The 27,464-nt window shown below is 47.3% G+C and overlaps 1 pseudogene; it reads right to left on the reverse strand.

Moving 5' to 3' along the window:
• Positions 1 to 647: 647 nt before the first annotated feature.
• Positions 648 to 13,029, reverse strand: LOC136460204 (2-hydroxyacyl-CoA lyase-like; annotated as a pseudogene).
• Between the last annotated feature and the right edge of the window lie 14,435 nt (positions 13,030 to 27,464).

Raw genomic sequence — 27,464 nt, forward strand, 5'->3', positions numbered from 1 at the left:
GCGGTGCATGTTGAGGTTCTAGTACAACCGACCGTTGTCGTTGATAGTTAAGATAGTTGTGTTCAATCGTTAGTGTAGATGTGTTGTCTTTAGTTGCTGTTGTTATATAGCACCCTTTAGAGTCAACGTTGGTGTTTACCTGGGTTCTTTTTCTTTTTATAATATATATATAATCGGCCAAAGAGCTAACTGGTTCTTAAAAAAAAGAAAAGAGAATAATATTCTAACTTCACAAAAAAAAGTACGGTTTTTTGTTTAAAGTGTTCCCGGCAGCGGAATGATTTGGAACACCGTTGGAGCAATCTCAATCCAGGTGCACAGTGAGATGCAGTTCGAGTTGTTGGGACCGAACACGGGGAAGTTGGAGAACTCATTAACATCCCTTTCGTTTGCACAGTGAGATGCAGTTCGATTTGTTGGAACCGAACACGGGCAAGTTGGAGAACTCATTAACATCCCTTTCGTTTCCATGCGCAAGTTGGAGAACTCATTAACATCCTTTCGTTTACATCATGGCATGCAGACAATCATAACACATTTACATGCCATAAAAGGAGTATACCAACGACAACGAAGCGAGGTCGTAAGACACAAATGGATTTATCTATGGACACCGAAACTCAAGGTTGTTGCTTATTTGTATGTCGTCATCCGCATCCTGCTATGATATATGGTACAAACCAAACACGCTCAGTTCTTGTGCTCATTCGACCGCTCTCTACGCTGGCATAAGGATCAATGATAACATTAATCACTGCTGGTTTCCTGGCACGGAACGATTCTGAAAGGGCAGATTTGAGCTCGTCTGGTGTCTCCACAAGATAACCTTTCCCTCCAAAAGCTTCCATCATTTTATGGTAGCCAGCTGCTGGAACAAAAGAAGTTGGGGCAGGGTCATCTTTGTAGGGTCCGGTTATCTCATCAGGGCTTCTCCGGTCACCGCCGTAGACACCGTTGTTGTTGAAAACAATTACAACAACAGGCAGCTGGTACCTAACTAATGTCTGTAAAATGGAAAAGCAACTAATTAGGTATCTCTATCTGGTACAATGTGGCAAAATGAAATGATAAACATATGGTACAACCAGTTTAGGGAAAGATAGTTTAAGGGGCCCAATTACTAGAAAAGCAAGAAAAGCAAGGAAAATAAAAACAGATCATGTAATCCAAGTTGATAGGGAAATAACTAGAAGTTACAAGAAATGAAAATGACATACAAAAATTAACTAGTAAAGTTGACCTAATTAAACAGAGGATTGGTACTTCCTAGTCAATCAGGCATAGACTTTCAAACAGTCTATGGAGTTTTACCACTTATCCCATATATCAACCACAGTGAAATCCTAAATCTGGGCTAATTAGATGGCTATGGCATAACTGTGTGCAGCTAGTCCATCAAGGGTTAATTAAGCAAGCAAATGATAAGATTCAAATATAGTACTTTACACACTTCCATCAAATTGTTTGATCCAAACATCTGCAGTTCGCATATCCTACTATTTTGATTAGTACACCACCATACACATATTGTAAAACTGAAATAGAATACTCCTGCCTCCTAGTATAAGAATTGAGACTAACAAGTAACACCTACAACTCAGAGTGGCATCACCAATAACCCTTATAATGAGTAAAAATGTAAAATAATAAGTATAATAAGTAAGGGTATAGACATATTCCGGTTCATTGAGAAGATAACAGATAAAGTCAAAAGATGACCCAGGGCGAGGAATGGTTTGGCTAGCATTCATCAGATCATATAGAAAAATAATATGCAGTAATCTAAAAAACAACACCATAAAAGCGAAATGATTCCATCATTTAGTTGGCAATACAGATGGATAACTGTCACATAAAACAATGAAATTTTAGGCTTGCTGGAAAATGTATAATCTATGAGTAATGGTCTCCTCTGTGATTCCATATGAAATGCTCATGTTGTGAAGCACCACTGAGATTACAGGTGTACAAATACTACAAAATTAAATATTCATATAGGGTGAACTGTATGGAGCTGGGAGACGTGGTATGCGAAAACAATGAAGTATATATATTGACATATTTATATTGCTGAATGTATGTACAACAACAACAACAACAACAACAACAACATAGTCTTTTAGTCCCAAACAAGTTAAGGTAGGCTAGAGTTGAAACCCACCAAGAGCCCCAAGTCACGGTTCAGGCACTTCAATAGCTGTTTTCTAAGTACTTCTATTCAAACATAGATCTCTAGTTATCACAAGCTTTCAAATCCCTTTTTATTGTCTCCCCCATGTCGATATCGGTCTTCCTCTACCTCTCATCATATTATTAGCTTGTCTTAGGACTCCACAATGCACGGGTGCCTCTGGAGGTCTTCTTTGGACATGGCCAAACCACCTCAACCGATGTTGGACAAGCTTTTCTTCAATTGGTGCTACCTCTAGGCGATCACATATATCATCGTTCCGAACTCGGTCCATTCTTGTGTGACCGCAAATCCATCGCAACATACGCATTTCTGCTGCTGAATGTATGTACACTATAAGAATATATCCTGACGAGGCTGAACCACTAGGATAATTCGATTGCTCCTGGATCAGCCAAAACAGTTGACTGGGCCCATTTGAGGACAATAATCGAACAATAATCCATTTCTGTTGATAAAAGCATTTGCTACCTTGAATACTTGTAGTAATAGTATGAACCAGCACAATTGCAAAAGATGACTCATACACAGTCCTAGGGTAATTATCCTGGGACCATGCAATCTATGCACATCCATTAGATTAATTTTCTATTTGTCATTGTTGGTCCCTCGGCTGATATTGAGAACAGCTCACACACACAGCACAAGTCCAGTGCTGGTCGAAAGCTCTGCTTCTAGATGTGGCAAACTGAACGGCTCTTTTGTATTGCCTTAGGTGTGATATATATGCAAGTGCTAGTACCTCTACCAGGTGCATAGTTGTTGGTGAGTACACCAACTACCTACTCCTAAGGTACACCAACTACTCCTAGTACTAGCAGTACAAAGCTTAGATTAGCCCACTACCAAGACATGGCTGATGTAATAGTAACCAACTAATGTACTAGAGGTAGCCTATTGTCATACTGCTACAACAGTAGAGACTGGACAGCCGAGCTGACCAAATGCCAACTCTACTGCAGCAAGAGAGAGAGAGAGAGATCAACAGCAGATTATGTCTTATAATTCTTCTCCTAATCCTGTTGCTAACCCGATGCCTTGACCTCATTCATGCCAATCATCTTCCTCAGCTCCATGAACCGCAGGCGCCCGAGTGACTTGGTGAGGATGTCAGCGAGCTGTCTGCCGGTCTCGACGAACTCGATGACGATTTGTCCTCCATCGATGCAGTCCTGGAGGAAGTAGAACTTGATGTCAATGTGCTTGCTCCGGTCGTAGAGGACATGGTTCTTGGCGAGGGCGATGGCGAGCTGGTTGTCCACCATCAGAGCTGGCAGGTGAGCTTCCTCGCCGGTCAGCTCGCCCAGCAGCCAGCGTAGCCAGACAGCCTAGCACGCCTCCGTGGCTGTGCGCCGTACTCCGCCTCGCACGTTGACAGCGCCACAATCTTTTGCTTCGGCGACTGCCAAGCAAGGGGGGCGCTCCAAGGAAGACGAGCACGCTGGAGGTGCTCCGTCGCCCGTCGATGTCGTCCACCATGTCTATGTCGTTGAAAACAGTGAGCTCTGGCTCACCTTCCTTTGCCTTGGGGGTGCCTCACTGAAGACCGTGAGCCGTATCCCACCCTTGTCGCCACTCTTGGGGAAGATGATCGCTTGATCGAGTGTCCCCTTGACGTAGCGTAGCAGCCCCTTCACCGCCATCCAGTGTCCTCGCGCGGGTCCTCCATGAAGCGACTGACATACCCGACTGCTAACGTGATGTCCGGACGACTATACGTGAGGTAGCGCAGCTCGCCGACGATACTCCGATAGCGCGTCGCATCCACCTTTGCCGCCATGTTGTGCTTCGACAGCTTCAGCTGCTCCTCCATTGGAGTTGCGCACGGCTTGCACTCCGCCATGCCGCTGCGCTCCAGCAACTTCTCCGCATAGGTGCGCTGGCCCAGGGAGATGTGCTCCTTCCCCTGCCTCACCCCAATGCCGAGGTAGTACGAGAGCGCACCGAGATCGCTCATTTTGAAACGAGCAGCCATCTTGTGCTTGAAGCCGTCGATGTCCTCCGCCCACGCTCCAGTGATGATCAAGTCATCCACATACACGCCGACGACGAGCTCCTTCCCCCGTCGCCGTGTGTACAGCACGTGCTCTGTGGTGCAGCGATTGAATCCAAGCTCGCCCAAGGTGGCATCGAGCTTGGCGTTCCACGCCCGAGGGGCCTGTCGCAACCCGTAGAGCACCTTGCGCATCTTGAGCACCTTGTGCTCAGCGCCCTTGATGGCGAAGCCCAGAGCTTGCTTGATGAAGACCATCTCCGTGAGCTCGCTGTTGAGGAACGTAGACTTGACATCGAGGCGGTGGACGCGCCAATCCTTTGCTGCTGCCATGGCCAACAGCAAGCGAACGGACTCCATTCACGCCACCGGAGCACATACTTCCTTGAAGTCGATGCCCTCACGCTGCACGAAGCCGCGGGCGACGAGTCGAGCCTTGTACTTGACAATGGCACCGCGCTCGTCCTGCTTCACCTTGTAGACTCACTTCAATGCGATCGGCCTATAGCCCATCGGTGGATCCACCAGCTCCCATGTCCCGTTGTCCTCGATGGCCTTCATCTATTCCAACATCGCCCGACACCAATTGTCGTTGCGTTCAGCCACTACAAACGTCGGTGGCTCCTCTGCACTAACAAGGAGTAGCTCTGGGTCATCGAGAAAACGACTGGCCAACCCAGGAGCTCCCTCTTCGTCGACGATGTTGTCCACCCAGCTGAACCGGACCTCCTCGCCATCGTGGAAAGCGTCCACATACTCGTCGATGTCGATGGGTGGAGAGGTGAACTCGATCGGTAGTCCATGGCCTCCCTGTTCTGTCAAAGTGGTTGGCATCGCTGCTAAACCGCTTGGAACCACTGCCAAAGTGGTCGGCATCGTTGCTGGACCGCTCGGCACCACTACCGGAGTGGTCGGATCCACTGCTGGAGCGGTCGACACCACTCTTGGAGTGGTCGGCTCCACTGCTGGAGCGCTCGGCACTGCTGCTGAAGTGCTCGGCACCCCCTCTGGAGTGGTCGGCATTGCTGCTGGACCACTCAGCACCACTCCTGGGGTGGTTGGCACCTCTTTTCCAGCGTCTCCACCACCGTGGATGACTAAGTGTTCGACGACGAAGGTGCTGGTCAAGCTACCAGCTTCCCCCATGCCCGGACCCTCCCAGTCCTAGGCCGCCATCTCATCGAACACCACATCCATAGAGATCACCACCTTGCCTCTCTTGGGGCCATAGAGCCAGATACGTCTTGGTGCCCTCCTCGTAGCCCAAGAACACCATCGGCGTGCTCCTGTCTTCTAGCTTACCGAGGTGAGGCTTGGTGTTCTTCACATGGCCAACATAGCCAAATGTCCTGAGGAAGGACACATTTGGCTTGCGTCCATGCCAAGCCTCGAATGGCGTCTTGCCCTTCAGGGCCATGGTGGGCGTGCGGTTGAGGATGAACACCGCCATGATCACCGCCTCTCCCTAGAACTTTGCCGGCATGCTTTTGGCCTTCATCATGGATCGAGCCATGCCGACCACCGTCTGGTTCTGCCACTCCACCATGCCATTCTGCTATGGTGAGTACGACGCGGTGTGGTGTCGCACCACACCCTGATCCGCGTAGTACGTAGTGAACTCCATCGAAGTGAATCCGCCACCGCAATCAGTCCGCAGCAAGCGCAGCTTCTTGCCGCTCTCCGCCTCCGCATGCGCCATGAACTTCTTGACCACTTCCGTTGTCTTGGTCTTGCTGGTTAGAAGCTATAGCCACATGAACCGGCTACAGTCATCCACCAGCAAGATGAAGTACTTGCGCCCGCCGTGCGTCGCCGGCGTGATCGGCCCGTAGAGGTCACCATGGACCAACTCGAGGGCCTCTACCGCGCGGTACTTCACCGTCTTCGAGAACAACAGTCTTCTTTGCTTCCCGACCAATCAGCTGTCACACAGCTCGCCTGCGTGCTCGATATGAGGTAGCCCAGTCACCATCTTCTTTAGATGACCAAAAGCGTTGAAGCTGAGATGGCCATACCAGGCATGACACAGCCACGGCTCCTCCATGTGCCGTGCAGCCAAGTAGATGCGCTGCTCCACCTTCAAGTTGAGCAGGTACAGCCAGTTCGAGGACCTCTTCACCTTGGCAAGAAACCGCTGCTTCTGGTCCCTGATCCTGAGGACGCCATCCTTGATTAGTACCTCGCTGCCTCGCTCATCTAGCTGGCCAATGCTGATGATGCTTGAACACAACTGCGAGATATAATATACATCCATCAGTGCGTGGTGCTCGCCGTTCTAGCACCTGAAGATGATGGTGTCGTGCCTCAGATCGCCACCATTGAGCCATCACCAAACTTCACCGTGCCGGTCACGTTGCCGTCGAGCTCAAAGAAGGCTTCATTGGAGCACGTCATGTGGTTGCTGGCACCAAAGTCTAGGTACCACCGCTGCACCTGCTCGCCGCCCACACGTCTGAGGTGAAATTGGGCACGTGGTTCATCGAGGTTGATAGCCTTCAGAGCCTTACCGTGCCCTTCCACTGCCATCACCTCTCCCTTCTCCTTGGCCTCAACGTCGTGCAGTGCACAGAACGTCATCATCAGGAGAGTAGCCTCATCATCCTCATCAGCCTACGCTAAATGAGCCTCAGTCTTCTTCTCCTGCTTGCGATTTGGGCACTCCTTTGTGCAATGGCCCGTCTTCCCATAGCGCCGGTAGGCGTTGGGGTCGACATTCTTTTTCTTCTTTTCCGAAGAAGCCTTGCCGTGGCACTTGCCATCGCCACCGCGGCTGGAGGAGGCTTCCCTGGACTTCTTCTCCTTTATTCGGGCAGTCCACTCCTCCTCTGTCAGCAGCAACTTGCCGTTGTCCATCGTTGCTGTGGCCTGCTCCATGCGCTCATCCACCACCCATAGACCGCCTGTCACATCCTTAATGGAGAGGGTGAATAAGTCTAGCATCGTCTCTATGGAGAGAGCGATCTAGATGTACTTCACTGACATGGAGTGGGGGTACTTGGAAACCGCCTCTTCTTCATCGATGGTGATGCCATGGCTCCTTAGCTTGTTGATGAGCGACTGTAGGCGGAGGAAGAAGTCCTCCACCGACTCACCATCCTTTAACTTGAGGTTGGCGTACTCCTGCTTCAGCAGCTGGCCCGTCGCCTTCTTTGCGCGGTCGGAGCCGACGCGTATCGCTTCAATGGCCTCCCATGCCTCCTTAGCAGAGTTCTTCGTCCCCAACGGCTCCCTGTACTCCATTGGCACAACAGTGAGGATAGCCTCAAACGCTGACATGTCATCTTCTTTGTTGTCGGTGCCCTTGTCAATGGCATTCCAGAGCCATTGGGCTCTGAGCTTGACCTTCATGGTCATCGCCCACTCGTCATAGTTCGTGCGAGTCAGCGTCGGCCAACTGGTGCCACTAACCTCCTGCACCATGCGCACGACGACCTCATGTCGTGGCTAGGCAGCCACAGCAGCGCCGCTGCTGTCGTCCATCTCCGAACTGTCCATCATCGCCAGCGGTTAGTCCGGCGATGGCGCTTGTACGGCTCCGATACCACTTGTTGGTCCTTCGGCTACCCTGCACAGGTAAGCAGTAAGCTTACCAGGACACTCACTCACTATGGCTAGAGGTAGAAGATATTGAGAACAGCTTACACACACAGCACAAGCCCAGCGCTGGTCGAAAGCTCTGCTTCTGGATGTGGCAAACTAAACTGCTCTTTTGTATTGCCTTAGGTGTGATACATATACAAGTGCTAGCACCTCTACCAGATACATAGTCGTTGGTGAGTACACCAACTACCTACTCCTAAGGTACACCAACTACTCCTAGTACTAGCAGTACAAAGTTTAGATCAGCCCACTACCAAGACATGGCTGATGTAATAGCTACCAACTAATATACTAGAGATGGTCTATTGCCATACTGCTACAGCAGTAGAGACTAGGCAGCTGAGTTGACCAAATGTTAACTCTGCTGCAGCAAGAGAGAGATCAGCAGCAGATTATGTCTTACCGTCATGTTATTATGTGTCGTATTAACATCTAGAACATGGCAGCCGCAGCATAGTTCATATAAATAGATGATGGCCTCTGCCAGTATGTTAGTATTATTGACATCAACATAACATGACCCTGGCCTTTTTTTCCAACCTAAAGAGTGTTAATTTCAGCTCACAGCAACATGACAATAGCAGAAAAGTAGAAGAAAATAACATGTTTACACAACTAAACCAAATAAGTACTGAGATTTAAGTAATTAGTCTTTCAAAGTGAAGCTGGCATGTTTGAATTCATACCTCAACCTCCATTGCACTGAATCCAAATCCAGAGTCACCCTCGACAGCAACCACAAGTCTTTCAGGTTCAGCTACTGCAGCTGCAATACAGTACCCCAATCCAACACCCATCGTCCCCCATGTCCCTGCATCCAGTCTTGTCCTCGGTTCATTCTGCACAAGCACAGCCCTGCCAACATCCATGGTGTTCGCCCCTTCTGAGACCACTACCAGACCAGGACTCCCCTCAGCAAGGATCACATCCCGGATTATCCGCAATGGTGTCATGAAATTGAACGGCACAACATCCTTCGCTAGCTGCGCCTCCATCTTAAGAACATTGTCCTTGGCCTACTTCGTGATCATTTCAACCCATGGGTGCGACCTTGCCAAGCAGAATGGATTATCCTTGATCTCCCGGTTGATCAACTCAATTACTCTCTTCGCATCCCCAACAATCCCCACATGTGGCTTCCGGAGCTCAATCTCCCTCCTCCTCGAAGACGTCCATACGGATGAACTTGACATCCTTGGACCACTTGGGTGGCTCGCCAAAGTGATGCAACCAATTAAGACTTGCACCGATGACCAGAGCCACATCGCACTGCCCGATGGCGAGTGAGCGTGCCGCCGTGGCGGAGAGTGGATGTGAGTCAGGCACGACCCCCTTCCCCATTGGCATCGGGAGGAAGGGGATGCTCGTGGTGTCCACCAGCTTCTGAATCGCCTCCTCCGTGCGCGAGTACGCCGCACCCTTCCCAAACACAACCAGAGGCTGCTCCGCATGCCAGAGCAGGTCCGCAGCTTTCTTGATTCCCTCGTCTAGGGACTTGTGCTTCGACGGGGAAGGATCGGATGAGGCCGAATTGGCGGCTGCTATTGGTTGTTGCTATGAGAGCCACGGCCTCGGATTCAGGGAGGGTTTGGTGGAGGACGTCGGACGAGATATCGAGGTAGCACCCTCCGGGGCGACCAGAGACGGTGGTGGCGAGGGCCTGGAAGACAAGGCGCGGGATGTCGGCAATGGTTGTGGCCTTGACGGCGAGCTTGGAGAAGGGCTTGGTGGCGGCGATCTGGTCGAGCTCCTGGAAGTCACCCCTGCCGGCGTCGGCCTGGTCACAGGATCCGGAGACCATGAGGAGCGGCCAGGCATTGGCGGTGGCGTGGGATAGGCCCACGAGGCCGTGGATGCATCCCGGGCCGGAGACGGTGAGGAGGACGCCGGGGAGCCCGTGAGGAAGCCATAGGCGGTGGCGTACCCCACAGACTGCTCGTTGCAGAAGGCAAGGAAGCGGACCTCGGCCACTGCGGCGCGGTACGCGAGAGAGGTGATGGGGATGCCCACCACCCTGAACATGTGCCGCGTGCCCACCGCGGCCAGCGCGCGCCCCGCGAGCGCGCTGCCATCCACCGTCGCGGTGGCTGCGGAGTCAAGGCCATCCTTTGCTCTGATGCCGCTCTGGGGTGTGGTTCGGTAGTTGATGAGCTGAGCTGGTGCGCTTCTTGACTTCTGGTGTTTGTTGCTTCGGGAGTCCGGTGTTTGTTGCTTTGGGAGTGCGGTGCCCCGAGCACGGAGTGTGCGATGGTTATAAGGGCGTGCGGCAGGACGGCGGCGGGGCAGATGACACCTGCGCGCGGGCAGAGGTGTATGTGGGGTGAAGGCATGAAGCCCTACCCAAGTGATGGAATGGTCTTCGTTTTGTCTTTGCTCGACGCACCGCACAGGCACAGGCACATGCACAGGCGCAAGCGCAACGGGGCAGCTCGCACACTGGTTTTTTTTTTTGTTTTTTTAGCCCTTTTTTTTTAAAAAAATTCCACAAATATGCCCCTGAATGTATGCTTTTTAAAATCTAGACCCTTAACTCGGCGCCATCGTTGGTGGCGCCGAGCTTACATGTCTCGGCGCCATAGATTTTGGCGCCTAGGTCTTGGGCTCGGCGCTGACGTGGCGGTGACTTAGCAGGCACCTTGGTGCCATAGATCTTGGCGCCAAGCTCTACGGCGTAGATCTTGGCGCCAAGCTTGGCGCTGTGGTTATTGGCGCCAAGCCTGGCGCCATGGTTATTAGCGTCGAGAACGGCGTCGAGGTGGTGTTTTAACCCGACGCCCAACCTTCCTGTCCGAGGCTTCTTCCTCTTCTTTCTCCTCCCTCTCGGGTTTTTTCTCTCCCCACTTCGTCCTACCTCATGAATCGGCATATTGGATCTTGGAAACTTTGATTTGATCCGTAGATCTTCGAGAGCAAGGTTGTTGGGCACCAAATACTGGGGTACCCAAAGAGGAGGAGCTAATAACTATCAAACATTGATGCTTCCGAACAGACAAGAACGCAACTACACTTCTTGCCCAACGACCGAAGGTTGGCTCCACCTCGCCCGACCCCTGAAGGTTGGCTCCACCTCGCCTGACCCCCGAGGGCTGAACTCCGCCTCGCTCGACGTCTGGGAGCAGACTCCGCCTCGCCCGACGACTGAGGGCTGGCTTCGCCTCATCCGACGTCTAGGAGCAGGCTCCACCTCGCCCGACGTCTTAGGTTGGACTTCGCCTCGGGGCGAACTCCGCCACGTCTCAGGGCGGACTCCACCTCGCCCGACGTCCGGGGCGGACTCCGCCTCGCCCGATGTCTCAGGGCGGACTCCACCTCGCCCGACGTCCGAGGGCGGACTCTGCCTCGCTGCCTCGCCTGACGTCTGGGGGCAGACTCTGCCTCACCCGACATCTCAGGGCGGACTCCACCTCGCCTGACGTCCGGGGGCGAACTCCGCCTCGCCCGATGTCTGGGGGCAGACTCCGCCTCACCATAATTACGCGCGTAGGTAACGCGGGACACTTAAGTCAACCGCAATACCGAGGACCCTACCCTGCACGCCTGTAGAAAAGTACCACCAGGATATGACCAGACGGGCGCTTTAAGCCCTTCCAGGCATGTCAAAGCCCAAACAGTATTGCGGGCGATGACATTTATCCTATAGTGTTATGGGCGCCAACATTTGCCCTCGGACACGAATCCTGACGGAAACATACGACAACCGCTATGGTCTAAGAAGGAAACTCATGTCATCTACACTAATGAACATAGGGCCTCTACGCCATCTGCTCCCCATAGGGTCACGGCTCGGCACCCTGGTGCGTTGCGCTGCCCGTCAGGGCGGGACAGGATGTGACCACTTACTGAACGAAGCCAGAGAATGGCCCTATTAGGATCAGCAAATGTGCTATCCCTGGCACCGTCTGCCATGTCAGCAGGATTGGCTTAGAGGAAAAGGAAGACACGGCACCTTCGAAGGGCCTTCTTGGCCTTTGGTTCTTTTTCTTTCTCCCATTCTGTAATCCCTACTCCCCCTTGATCTATAAAAGGGAAGGCAGGGCACCCCACTAAGGGGGGTGATTGACTCATGGATCGATTCAACACATCATGCACCACTTCACACATAGCTGAGCAGCTTCGAGGCTCTTAGTACCCATTCAACCTTTCCATCTGAGACTTGAGACCTGTCCCTCTCTCGACCGTTTGTACCCCCTACTATGAATCTTTTTACTGCTAATAACACAAGCAGCAGCCGCAAACTAGACGTAGGGACATTCTGCCTGAACCAGTATAAACCTTGTTTCTTTTAGCACACCATCCAGGCCCAACGCGTAACAAATACAAATTTGCTAGTTGGTGTTTACTCGAAACACCGACAGTTGGCGCTCTAGGTAGGGGACCTTTGCGCGTTCTGACGTTAAACATCAGGCCACGGATGGCTAGCCACGAAATCAGCTAGGTCCTGGGTGCACACGTGCGCTTCGGTGACCTGGACTTCATCGTCATGGTGGGAGGAGAGTTGGCATTGGCTCACGCTGCCATCCAATCTCTCCCCTCCATCGGCCTCAACTATGAGAGGCTTGAGCGCTAGCTCGGTTTCTCCCTGGGACCCTAGCAGTCCAGGGAGGACCAGCGCCGCCTCACCCTTTCTGACGCCAATGACATGGCATGGTTTGCCAGAGGAGGATCCCTCTCTCCGGAACACCACATACGGAGCGCCCCAACAGTGCTTCTGTTCGGTCTCCACAATGCTGCGGCGACCGTTAGCCACTTTGTGGCACGATGCATGGTCCTGCCGCCCGCAAACAAGGAGTATGTGGGGGTGATCGAACACGTCATGGAATCTCTCCACAACCTCCTCACAGAGGAGCCGGGGTCGTCCTCTGGCTCTAACTCCAGCAGGGGGAGCCATCACCCCTCCCAGGAATGCTTCATGATGGGTACCCCCAAGGGACACATTGAAAGCATCCCTAGGGAGGAGGCTACCCTGGTGGACAACCTCAGCAACAAGGCCAAAGGGGAGACAGCGGCCCCACCTCGCATGGGGGTGGAGCAGCTGAGAGCCCGACATCAGGAAATCGAGGAAACGCGACTCCAAGTTGCGCAGGAATGCGCGGAGCTCGATCGGGAAATCAAACTCCACGGAGACGGTGGGCGCGCCCGTGCCATGGCCCGCGACGTGAACCGAAGGATCATCACCGACAATGAAAACCTCCCTCGTTTCGCATGGGCAAGCCAGAACATCGCCACCATGATGGCCTTGCTCCATGGCCTTCTAGAGGCCACGACGCCTGAGGATCGTCGTGCCCACCGTGAGATTTGCACGCTGCTCGAGCGTGCGGCAGCGCAGCAGGCCGAAAGCTCGTTGTCTCGGTGACATGAGCTCGACCCCAGCTAGCGCACGCCCTTGGAGCACCCCGGTAGGGACATGTCGGTTCACCAAGGACCACAAGGAAGTAGGCATCACATGGCGGTCCTGGTGCATCAACGTCTCAGACGCAATCGTGACGCATGCGACACCCTCGACGCCCATAGACATGCCCACGGCGACCCAAGGGAAGGAGCCAGACGTGGCTACCACCCATGACATGGCTGATGCTACGATAGTGGCGAGGACCAAAGCCCAAGCCCCAGCCTACCGAGGCCTCAGGCCTTCGGCTGACACATTCTCAACGCTGCCTTCCCACCAAGGTACCGACCACCAACCAATATCCCAATGTACTCTGGGGAAACAAACCCCAGACTATGGCTCGAAGACTATCGGCTTGCCTACCAGGCTAGTGGTGTGGATGATGATGATTTCATTATCTGCAACCTTCCACTATTCTTAGCCGATTCGGCATGGACATGGTTGGAACACCAGCCATCCAACAGAATCCAAAGTTGGGCGGACCTGAGGGAGACCTTCGTGGGAAACTTCTAGGGCACATACAAGTACCCTAGAAACCCATGGGACCTCAAGAACTATTGGTATAAGGCTGGAGAAACCCTCCGTGGGTACATCTAGCGCTTCTCCCAGCAGTGCAACGAGCTCCCTAACATCGCCGACCCCGACATTATAGGAGCGTTCCTATCTGAGACCACCTGTGAGTCTCTGGTTCACAAGCTGGGACGTAAGGGCCCACGAACCACCAAGGAGCTCCTAGACATCGCCACCAGCCACGCCTCGGGCGAAGAAGCGATCGGAGCGATCTTTGATCGCCTCGATGGCAAGACAAAGTAGACGAGGACGCCGGCGAAGGTGCCTCCAATTGTTCCGCTAAAAAGAAGAACAAGTAGCAACGGCACGAGGGCTCGCTCATGGCCACCGCTAACCGCAAGGGTGGTCGAAAGCCCACGGAGGGCACTCTGAACCACTTCAAAAAATTACTCAAGGGGCCATGCCCAAACCATGCTTTCCTGGTCAAGCATCTGTACAAGGACTGTAGCCTCATGCGGCGGTTCTTGTTCGAAGGCTCCAACAAAGGGGAGCACGGGAAGGACCCTGCACCCACCATGGACGACACCGAGGAGAAGGACGATGGCTTTCCGACAATGGATGGTTGCCTCATGATCTTTGGAGGATCGGTGGCCTACGACTCCAAACGCCGTTAGAAGGTCACGCGCCGCGAGGTCTATACGACCGAACCTGCCACACCTGCCTTCCTCAGGTGGTCCGAGTCTGCCATAACCTTCGATCGGACCAACCACCCAGAGAGCGTCCCGCATCCGAGAAGATATCTGCTCGTGGTCGACCCGATCATTGGCCCAAAGCGGCTCACCAAAATACTAATGGATGGAGGCAGGGGCCTCAACATCATGTATGCCAAGATGCTCGATGAAATGGGCATCGACCGGACACGCCTCCGCCCAACCCGAGCACCTTTCCACGGCATCGTGCCCGGAAAGCAGACCATGCCGCTTGGGCCGATCGATCTGCCCGTTACCTTTGGGGATCCATCCAATTATAGAACAGAAACCCTCACCTTCAAGGTGGTCGGTTTCCCCAGAACCTTCCACGCCATCCTAGGACATCCATGCTACACGAAGTTCATGGCCGTCCCCAACTATACATACCACAAGCTAAAAATACCGGGCCCCGGCAGGGTCATCACCATCGGCACCTCCTTCTAGCGCGCCTATGAGTGCGAGGTCGAATGCTGCGGTCACGCCGCAGCAATCGTCGCCTCTGGAGAGCTTGTCGCCATCAAGGAGGAGGTCATCGAAGAAGCACCTGACACCAAGAAGTCGATCGGGTCGTTCGAGCCTGTAGAGGGCTCTAAAGAAGTCCTCATAAACCCTAGGAGCACCGAGGGTAAAGAAGTCCTCATAAACCCTAGGAGCACCGAGGGCTCTAATTAGCTTAAGCGACTATTACTAAGCACAAAGCTCACCCTTAACAAGTAGTCACCTACAACAACACCGCTACACATATCATGCAAAACATGGTGGTAAAGTATTGTTATCTTTTATTTCCTTTTTACTGAGTAGGTGGATATCTCTACAAAACAAGTTTTACTTACATTTAGCAATTTAGTTTTCAAAGGGGTAAACCTTTTGCTAACTATTAACTTGTCATCTATTTCCTTTGGAAACAAACATATAAGGCGAAGCTAATCACACACTATCTTTAAGCACAGCTATTCAAGCGACATGGGACAAGACATTTTGTCTAGCTTCACACAGGGAAGATAGCAACATCATATTGATCACAAGTTACTTAGTATTAGAACAAGGTGAGGGAAGCATATTTATGCACAAGCACAATCATGATGCATGCTCGTCCTATTCGTCCTCACAAAATTGCCAGCCTAAGGCGGCAATCACGTTCTATGTCGGTGGCATAACATGTACTCTCTCGATATATAGCTAGTCGTCAGCTACATTCAATCTACACATTCGTAGTTAGCATACCTGCAGGCAAATTCATTGCAGCCCATCCCCACAAGAGATAAATAAGCACACAATGAAAATAGTAAACTAAGATACTCTCCATATACACATCCCCAGATATATATACTTCGGTATCCATAGCTACCCGGCAGATATACCCACAATTAAGTACCTTCATATATACATGTGTGTAACATGTAAATATTCCAGCAACCATATCTAATTCTCCCCTAGACCGATAGTTGGACGGTCATGCTCTCACAACTCACACTTACCTAGGCGTAGAGGCAATTGATCCATACATTACCATTCAAGTGAATGGCATCCATACAATAGCACGCCGTATGGACGACGAAAGTAAAAATTGCAAAAAGTAAACCCCCACAGTTAGTACTTAGATAGCCACCTAATAGTCCTTAACTGGGCATAAAAGAGGATGTCGCTAGCATAGTTTTGCAAATAAGTTTTGACAAATTTGCCTGTAGCTAAAGTTTTAGTTAAAATAGACTTTTTAAAACCAAAACTTGGCTTTTAAAACTATGTACCTGATAGTATTATGCTTAATCTCGCTCTGATACCAGCTGTGACAGAACCGCCCAATTTATACAAGATCAAGTATGGCTGTCCCCGCTTAACACGTTGACACGCGCATACTCTCACTTATATAAACCCGGTAGTCCGCCGAGTGTCACGCAGGACCTCGGTAAATCAACATCACAACCAAGATCGCGTGATTAAGCAAATACACATCACATACACAGAGTTGCAGCGGAAATAATATTACAAATGGTTTCACAAATAATAGTATAAGTTTGGGTTTAAAAACCGATTAGTGAAAACAACATTTGCTTTCAAAGGATTACATTGATATAAGTTCCAAATACATTGCTAGCATAAGTGACATCCTCAGACAAAAGCATGTAGATGAGAAGTGAATATAGCGTCACCAAGCCCACCGGTGGTTAGCCACCATCCTCAGCAGGTCAAAACCTTACCTGCAACATGGTGGGATAAACCCTGAGTACTCGAATGTACTCAGCTAGACTTACCCGTCATAACCAGAAATAAAATTGACTCCAAGGAGTATGCAATGCTTTATAAGTGGAGGTAGCTTGACAACAATTTGCATAAAAAGCGATTAACTCAATTTTACAATTATAATTCTGTCATCAAGTTAATTATAACTATCCATCTCTAGATTAGCAACTATCCTGTGCCAAACATGTGGTATATCTTTTTAGAGCATACAATAGTAATCATAGCAGGTATTGAAATTCCAAATTCATTCGAACCATCATATTCCATAACACAGTTACTACGATGTTGGAGCTATCCAAGTTTCTCACTATCCGGGAGAGACGGCGATTCGAATCGATTTCAACCAGCTAGGAATTTATTCCTAACACAAACCTAGGCAGACCAGATCAACGGTCACCTTAGGTCACCTTTGGTACAACTCAGGTACACATTTCGCGGGTCCGTACCATGCCGCATAGTCTGGGACACCAGATGCCAAGACGTTCAGGCCTAGCCTGCCCTTGGGCTCAGTCTGATCGCCCCCCGCAAGGAGCGCACAATAGAACGGGTCCCGGCCTGAGTTGAGCTACTCGGCTTCGCAGTCGGAACGAGTTATCCGGCCAGCTAAGTGATAGGCATGCGTTCAATCTTGTCAGAAGTTCCAACAACGGTACGGTCCTTGATCGGTATAGACGGAATCACATGAGTCATCCTACGCATAGACTCCGTCCGGCCTCGATTTTCTTTTACCCCATGGTTCTGTTCCACGATAGCAAATATAGCCAACCGTGCTCCGGTATCCACCTATATCTCGCAGGTGACAGGATATCACCCGACTTCTACCGGTCTAAGCATGGCTAAGCATATATTCGATCCTGGACCTATACCGGTTAAAGGTGTAATATCTGGACAAGGAATTTATATGCATCAAGTGGTTCTATTCAACTCTTATAACCTAATGCATCAATCATAAGTACTTAAGTAATCATTTGTAAAATACTGGGAGACTTAAAATGCTCCGGGGCTTGCCTGGGATCCGACACAAGTCAGTTCAGTTAGCTTGCACCGACTTGGTGACATCTCCGGCCCTAGCACTTGCTTAGTCCTTCCATCTTCGGGATAGATCCACCAAACACCGTCTTCGGGTTTGACTCCAACATCACATCCTTTCCGTGATGCATCTAGCGTACCTAAATGAGATGCAAGATGCATGTGTATGAATGTGATGAATGGTAACACAAGATGCCTCACATAAGCATTCAAGACCAACACAAGATTATGCAAAACATAGACACCAATAGCTATTTAACTAACATCACACAACTAACCATAGAGAGCAAGCACATCAAACATGACACAAGTTTAACGAGGTCACAAGTATCATAACTTGACCATCAACAAGGGCATAAGCCACACTTAGCAACACATGGAGTAAACAACCACAACTAGCATATGTCTATTTCTGGACTGGAAACAACAGCTTCATGTTTGGATCATAACTAGAGTTATACAAATCCAATAGCCATGCAAAAAGACATTCTGGAAAGCTTATGAAATTTTCTACAATTAATCTGTAATCATATTAGCATGATTGTCTAGTTAACTAAGTTGAATATACCCATTTACAGAAACTGGTCTAAACAAGACAGAGAGTACTCAATTCTGTAACCCAACTTTAAACAGGCATAACTCACAAACTACTTGGCCAAATGACACTCAATTTTAACAGCAGATAGATACATGAATTATATACAACTTTCTTATTATCATCTAGGTGTGATTCAAATCCTAACTAGATCAAACACTAGCATCTTTCAGATCTGCTCCGAATACAATCAAAACTTGACCGAAGACTTAAAAGTCATGTAACTCCTAAACTATCAGGCCTATGGTCTTACCCTTTGAACACAAGCAATATTATGAAATTTGCTACAACTTTTGCATTCACTACAACCATATCAAACATCATTTACACCACGAAAATAATTGCACAAGCAAAACTGCAAATGCAGCCCAACAACAGTGGTACAGAAAACTGATAGGAACTTCAGAGAAGCATAACTGGAGTTCTAGACCTCCAACAAACATGAACCATAACTTTTTGAAAATCTTAGGAAGTTACCTACAACTTTATTATTCTCATATTAAGATGATTCTACAGTTATAAGGGTCAATTAATCCAATAATTGCATCTCTGTCTAAAACATAGATAGAAACTGACATGCCACTTTAAACAGCTATAAATGGAGTTATACATGTCCAATAAATGTGGTTCTAGACTTTTTAGAAATCTTAGAAAATTATAAACAACTTTGTTGTAAACACCTAAAGCTAATTATACTATTAAGAAGGCCTTGCAGTAAGAACAAAGAAACCCTCTCTGGTTTTGGGCAGAAACAGCCACAGAGATTTAAGCAAGTATAACTCGAGATCTACTTAGCCAAAAATCATGATATTTAACTTTTTGGAAAGCTTAAGAAAAGTACCACAACTCATGTATTTTCACCAAGTCATGATTCACAACTTAACTGAGCCAATTAATTCAAACATGCAGAACTGTTCAGAGTAAAAGCAAAGCAATACAGGGCATTTGTTATTTTTATAACTCTTAAACTATAGATTCTAAACTCCTGAAATTTTTACCAGACAACAAAAATCACCTTAGTAGCACTCCACAAAAATTTCACATTTATTTGAGCATAAAAATTGCAGTTATGAAAAACACAAGACATGGCAAGTAACAGGAACCTAGCTGCATAGATCTATTTTTACAGCAAAATATTTAAACTAAAACATGCCCTAGTATAGATCTAGTGCATATAGAATTTCACAAGGATTCCAAAAAGTCCTCATTTTCTATTTTACGATTTTTGTACGAATTACTATGAATTTTCAAAGTGGAGCATTCAAATCTGCAAAAATCAGAAAGAAAAGGAATCTAAATCTTGCATCGAGGACCCTGAAGAAAACATATATTAAATACGAACAAATGGATCCTTTTTAGCACTGTTCAACTGAGTCACTGATTCATCACTTAACCCCCTGGAGAACAACAAATTCCTGCGCGTGGTCCTTGGCCTCTCTTCATCCGGCCGGAAGCAGGGCACCTCACCGGAGCTCATGATTCCGGCGGTGGTGGTCGTCGTCGGCGTCGGAGAAGCTGCGGGGGAGCATCCAAGGGTCGGCGTAGATGCGTGGGGCTGCTCATCTAGGCCGGAGGTAGGCCAGGTTGGCCTGGCTACGCGCACAGGTATTCACGGCGACCACGGCACCGGTGGCCGCGCGCTACGGCGGCGAAGGAAGGCCGGGGAGGGGCGCGCGAGGCTAAGAAGAGGGCGGCGGAGCCGGTGGCGCACACGGATGGACACGAGGGAGCCTAGAGCCAGTGGGGACGCGGCGGCGGCCAGCTCGGCCATGGCGGTTCCATGGCGGATGCGAGAGCGAGAGCTGGGGAGGGAGTGAGTGAGTGCGAGTGACTGAACTGGGCTGCGCGGCGTCTCAGTTAACGCATGCCAGCGCGTGGCGTTGAGGGCCTGGCGTCGGCCAGCTACGGCCATGCAGTGGCCACGCGGCGGCATGTTTCTGCCGCGGTCGGCCATGACCTAGCGCGCGCGGCGTTTAGCAGCGACTGAAAACCGACCTAACGACGCGATTTCAAGTCGTTCAATCTCCTAAGCTGTGGCGATTCAGCGTTTAATTCCTTAATCAAAGTTAGATATCTACCTACCAGCTACAAAGTTGTTTTAGAAATCAAAGACCAATTCTCAATGTATAGAAAGATATAACAGCCCAAAGTTGAGCTCGTCACACTGTCAATGCTAAACACTTGGAAGAATTTGCTAAGTGTTGAAAACAGTGAAAAGTTGATCTTTGTGAGCTAAATTTAAGCATGTTAGGAGCTGAACTAGCCTATGACCCAAAAATAAAAGTTGTTCCTCTCATCAAATACTACAACTTTTCTTTAGTGAACACATCCATGCAAAGTCTCTATGACATAGTTCAAACTAGGTCAAACATACTATATTTAAATGATGACTTATACTTAAACTATGACTTAGCGACCAAATTAGCCCTAGCCATGTATACCAAAGTTGTTCATAATGACACTCTAAACATGTTTAATGTATCCCTAAGGTCACACAAGCACTTTATACATTGGGTACATATTTTACTTTCTAGTTCAACATGCCTATCATCACTTAGGAGCTTAATTATGCAAAGTGATCTACATGAACAATGTTCCATTAGCCATCCTAAGCCTAGCTAAGGTATTTTAGTGACTAACATGACCCACTTGCACTCATTCATACATGATCATAAGTATACACAAAGAAAACATGAAATAACAAAGCATGTTCCATATGTTTCAATATAAAAGCTTATATGTGAATGCCTAATGCTCATGCTCATGCAATGCAAGTCAAATTATGCAAGCCTAACACCTAGGGTGTTACAGCCCTCCCCCCTTATAGGAATCTCGCCCCGAGATTCAGTGCAAAAGACTTTTTAAGGAAAGAGAAACATGTCAACCAGTTTCCAACATCAGTGATAGCATTCGGCTACCTAACTTCGGAGTATCAAAGAGGCTAATTTGGTCATGACACTTTCTGATACTTGCTCTTCGTCGTAAGCTGTTGTCTGAAGAATCTCCTTCGTTGGCGTCCATAAAGCATTGTTACATTGGAAGAAATCCAAGATAACATTGTTCTGCGAGATCTGGTCTTCATAGTTACCAAATAGTCGTTACTTAACTGAAGACTAACTTTCCTACTGGTAACTAATCAGTTGTCCCTCAACACTAAAAAGGTTCCAAATCTTCACTCTTGATAATAAAAATTGTGGTTGAAGCATACAGATGGTCGCCATTGAAGTCAGCAGAAAGGGGTCACACCGAAGAAGGTCGATTGATATTATTGCACCTAAAGATCAAGGCTAAGATAGAAAGCTCATAAGCACTAGGTGACCGATTATAGGACATAATATCTTGGTCCGTTTATCATCCGACTGATAACTTGTCCAACTTAAGTGTTGGATGCATTTCTGATCCAACGGAAATTATATAAGTTGCTCACTAGATGACCGACGTCATTACAGGGACAGTCACGTCGAGTAGAGTCACTTATCTACCACCTCTTGCAGTCTGTTTAGGTTCCTGTTAGTGACCTGTTCTTCAAAGGTTAACCGTTGGATGACTTCAAAAGGAAGTCCTGTTGCATCTAGTTTGACATATAGATCTCTTGACATGATAAGGAGAGATAACCAAGGAAGAGCTCATGTGAGAATAACATATCAGTGCAGTTCTGCAATGGATCATGACTAGAAACCTCGATACCAGCGTGTGCCGAGCAGCACAGCCTTATGTGTGCACCCATAGGAGGCTCTTGGTTTCGTCGCGGCACCGTAGATCGCTAATCGTGGCACCATTACTGAACATACAACCCACAAGAAATCCCACGTGGCACAAATTGGGTTGCATAGGAGCAAGCACTAGGCGAAGGAGGGATAGCAACAAAGGTAGTCACAAGGTTAGGAGTCAACAAGCAGGGGATCCAAAGATCAAAACGCAACACAAGAGAGCATAGCTTAATTGCCAAAGACAACTGAGCATGGGACTTCTTACCGAATTTCCATATACGTCTTGTGTCCACCCAAGTGATTACCAGATAAAGATTAACATGAGATTTGGTCTTGTCGAGTAGCAACATGAGATCAAGACTGATAAATATTCAGAGACTTGAAAGGGTTGGAGACAAAACAAACGAGATGCAAGGGACAGAGCCATTGCACTGACTAGGGATTCAGTTGATAAAGCAATGACAGGATCTGCGAGGATAAGGTTCCAAAGCCAGGGTAGATGGCGATTAGCGTTGCACCAGATCATCTGTAGGAGAAGGAGCAATGAAGCTCGACAAGGATTTTGGAGCAAGGTCCTTCCACACAAGAGTGGGGCAACCACGACACATGCAAGCATTCAAGTGAACTAAACTTGGGCCTAAGGTCAAGCAAAGGCATGGATAAAGGTCTTCATAGCACAACGTTCAATGGCTAGCAACCACGTGTATAGGATCAGGCTCCTAAGAGAGAACTTAATTGAAGATGACAACCATGAGATCATGAAACTTGGACGTTGTTCTAGGATAGCGATCTTCAACACTCGTATGCTTACCGAGGACAAAAAGGTGACAACTACGGCACTACCTAAATAATGAGCATCCGCACCTACATTCTGGTCTTAAGCAAGCATTTCGAAATACTCAATCTAATTAGCTTAAGCGACTATTACTAAGCACAAAGCTCACCCTTAACAAGTAGTCACCTACAACAACACCGCTACACATATCATGCAAAACATGGTGGTAAAGTATTGTTATCTTTTATTTCCTTTTTACTGAGTAGGTGGATATCTCTACAAAACAAGTTTTACTTACATTTAGCAATTTAGTTTTCAAAGGGGTAAACCTTTTGCTAACTATTAACTTGTCATCTATTTCCTTTGGAAACAAACATATAAGGCGAAGCTAATCACACACTATCTTTAAGCACAGCTATTCAAGCGGCATGGGACAAGACATTTTGTCTAGCTTCACACAGGGAAGATAGCAACATCATATTGATCACAAGTTACTTAGTATTAGAACAAGGTGAGGGAAGCATATTTATGCACAAGCACAATCATGATGCATGCTCGTCCTATTCGTCCTCACAAAATTGCCAGCCTAAGGCGGCAATCACGTTCTATGTCGGTGGCATAACATGTACTCTCTCGATATATAGCTAGTCGTCAGCTACATTCAATCTATGCATTCGTAGTTAGCATACCTGCAGGCAAATTCATTGCAGCCCATCCCCACAAGAGATAAATAAGCACACAATGAAAATAGTAAACTAAGATACTCTCCATATACACATCCCCAGATATATATACTTCGGTATCCATAGCTACCCGGCAGATATACCCACAATTAAGTACCTTCATATATACATGTGTGTAACATGTAAATATTCCAGCAACCATATCTAATTCTCCCCTAGACCGATAGTTGGACGGTTATGCTCTCACAACTCACACTTACCTGGGCGTAGAGGCAATTGATCCATACATTACCATTCAAGTGAATGGCATCCATACAATAGCACGCCGTATGGACGATGAAAGTAAAAATTGCAAAAAGTAAACCCCCACAGTTAGTACTTAGATAGCCACCTAATAGTCCTTAACTGGGCATAAAAGAGGATGTCGCTAGCATAGTTTTGCAAATAAGTTTTGACAAATTTGCCTATAGCTAAAGTTTTAGTTAAAATAGACTTTTTAAAACCAAAACTTGGCTTTTAAAACTATGTACCTGACAGTATTATGCTTAATCTCGCTCTGATACCAGCTGTGATAGAACCGCCCAATTTATACAAGATCAAGTATGGCTGTCCCCGCTTAACACGTTGACACGCGCATACTCTCACTTATATAAACCCGGTAGTCCGCCGAGTGTCACGCAGGACCTCGATAAATCAACATCACAACCAAGATCGCGTGATTAAGCAAATACACATCACATACACAGAGTTGCAGCAGAAATAATATTACAAATGGTTTCACAAATAATAGTATAAGTTTGGGTTTAAAAACCGATTAGTGAAAACAACATTTGCTTTCAAAGGATTACATTGATATAAGTTCCAAATACATTGCTAGCATAAGTGACATCCTCAGACAAAAGCATGTAGATGAGAAGTGAATATAGCGTCACCGAGCCCACCGGTGGTTAGCCACCATCCTCAGCAGGTCAAAACCTTACCTGCAATATGGTGGGATAAACCCTGAGTACTCGAATGTACTCAGCTAGACTTACCCATCATAACCAGAAATAAAATTGACTCCAAGGAGTACGCAATGCTTTATAAGTGGAGGTAGCTTGACAACAATTTGTATAAAAAGCGATTAACTCAATTTTACAATTATAATTCTATCATCAAGTTAATTATAACTATCCATCTTTAGATTAGCAACTATCCTGTGCCAAACATGTGGTATATCTTTTTAGAGCATACAATAGTAACCATAGCAGGTATTGAAATTCCAAATTCATTCGAACCATCATATTCCATAACACAGTTACTACGATGTTGGAGCTAGCCAAGTTTCTCACTATCCAGGAGAGACGGCGATTCGAATCGATTTCAACCAGCTGGGAATTTATTCCTAACACAAACCCAGGCAAACCAGATCAACGGTCACCTTAGGTCACCTTTGGTACAACTCAGGTACACATTTCGCGGGTCCGTACTGCGCCGCACAGTCTGGGACACCAGATGCCAGGATGTTCAGGCCTAGCCTGCCCTTGAGCTCAGTCTGATCGCCCCCCGCAAGGAGCGCACAACAGAACGGGTCCCGGCCTGAGTTGAGCTACTTGGCTTCATGGTCGGAACGAGTTATCCGGCCAGCTAAGTGATAGGCATGCGTTCAATCTTGTCAGAAGTTCCAACAATGGTATGGTCCTTGATCGGCATAGACGGAATCACATGAGTCATCCTACGCATAGACTCCGTCCGGCCTCGATTTTCTTTTACCCCATGGTTCTGTTCCACGATAGCAAATATAGCCAACCGTGCTCCGGTATCTACCTATATCTCGCAGGTGACAGGATATCACCTGACTTCTACCGGTCTAAGCATGGCTAAGCATATATTCGATCCTGGACCTATACCGGTTAAAGGTGTAATATCTGGACAAGGAATTTATATGCATCAAGTGGTTCCATTCAACTCTTATAACCTAATGCATCAATCATAAGTACTTAAGTAATCATTTGTAAAATACTGGGAGACTTAAAATGCTCTGGGGCTTGCCTGGGATCCGACACAAGTCAGTTCAGTTAGCTTGCACCGACTTGGTGACATCTCCGGCCCTAGCACTTGCTTAGTCCTTCCATCTTCGGGATAGATCCACCAAACACCGTCTTCGGGTTTGACTCCAACATCACATCCTTTCCGTGATGCATCTAGCATACCTAAATGAGATGCAAGATGCATGTGTATGAATGTGATGAATGGTAACACAAGATGCCTCACATAAGCATTCAAGACCAACACAAGATTATGCAAAACATAGACACCAATAGCTATTTAACTAACATCACACAACTAACCATAGAGAGCAAGCACATCAAGCATGACACAAGTTTAACGAGGTCACAAGTATCATAACTTGACCATCAACAAGGGCATAAGCCACACTTAGCAACACATGGAGTAAACAACCACAACTAGCATATGTCTATTTCTGGACTGGAAACAACAACTTCATGTTTGGATCATAACTAGAGTTATACAAATCCAATAGCCATGCAAAAAGACATTCTGGAAAGCTTATGAAATTTTCTACAATTCATCTTTAATCATATTAGCATTATTCTCTAGTTAACTAAGTCGAATATACCCATTTACAGAAACTGGTCTAAACAAGACAGAGAGTACTCAATTCTGTAACCCAACTTTAAACAGGCATAACTCACAAACTACTTGGCCAAATGACACCCAATTTTAACAGCAGATAGATACATGAATTATATACAACTTTCTTATTATCATATAGGTGTGATTCAAATCCTAACTAGATCAAACACTAGCATCTTTCAGATCTGCTCCGAATACAATCAAAACTTGACCGAAGACTTAAAAGTCATGTAACTCCTAAACTATCAGGCCTATGGTCTTACCCTTTGAACACAAGCAATATTATGAAATTTGCTACAACTTTTGCATTCACTACAACCATAGCAAACATCATTTACACCACAAAAATAATTGCACAAGCAAAACTGCAAATGCAGCCCAACAACAGTGGTACAGAAAACTGATAGGAACTTCAGAGAAGCATAACTGGAGTTCTAGACCTCCAACAAACATGAACCATAACTTTTTGAAAAGCTTAGTAAGTTACCTACAACTTTCTAATTCTCATATTAAGATGATTCTACAGTTATAAGGGTCAATTAATCCAATAATTGCATCTCTGTCCAAAACACAGACAGAAACTGACATGCCACTTTAAACAGCTATAAATGGAGTTATACATGTCCAATAAATGTGGTTCTAGACTTTTTAGAAAGATTAGCAAATTATAAACAACTTTATTGTAAACACCTAAAGCTAATTCTACTATTAATAAGGCCTCGCAGTAAGAACAAAGAAACCCTCTCTGGTTTTGGGCAGAAACAGCCACAGAGATTTAAGCAAGTATAACTCAAGATCTACTTAGCCAAAAATCATGATATTTAACTTTTTGGAAAGCTTAAGAAAAGTACCACAACTCACCTATTTTCACCAAGTCATGATTCACAACTTAACTGAGCCAATTAATTCAAACATGCAGAACTGTTCAGAGTAAAAGCAAAGCAATACAGGGCATTTGTTATTTTTATAACTCTTAAACTATAGATCCTAAACTCCTGAAATTTTTACCATACAACAACAATCACCTTAGTAGCACTCCACAACAAATTCACATTTATTTGAGCATAAAAACTGCAGTTATGAAAAACACAAGACATGGCAAGTAACAGGAACCTAGCTGCATAGATCTATTTTTACAGCAAAATATTTTAACTAAAACATGCCCTATTATAGATCTAGTGCATAGAGAATTTCACAAGGATTCCAAAAAGTCATCATTTTCTATTTTACGATTTTTGTACGAATTACTATGAATTTTCAAAGTGGAGCATTCAAATCTGCAAAAATCAGAAAGAAAAGGAATCTAAATCTTGCATCGAGGACCCTGAAGAAAACATATATTAAATACGAACAAATGGATCCTTT

Source organism: Miscanthus floridulus, chromosome 6 (genome assembly GCF_019320115.1).
Source record: "Miscanthus floridulus cultivar M001 chromosome 6, ASM1932011v1, whole genome shotgun sequence".
In the NCBI taxonomy this organism is placed as follows: Eukaryota; Viridiplantae; Streptophyta; class Magnoliopsida; order Poales; family Poaceae; genus Miscanthus; species Miscanthus floridulus.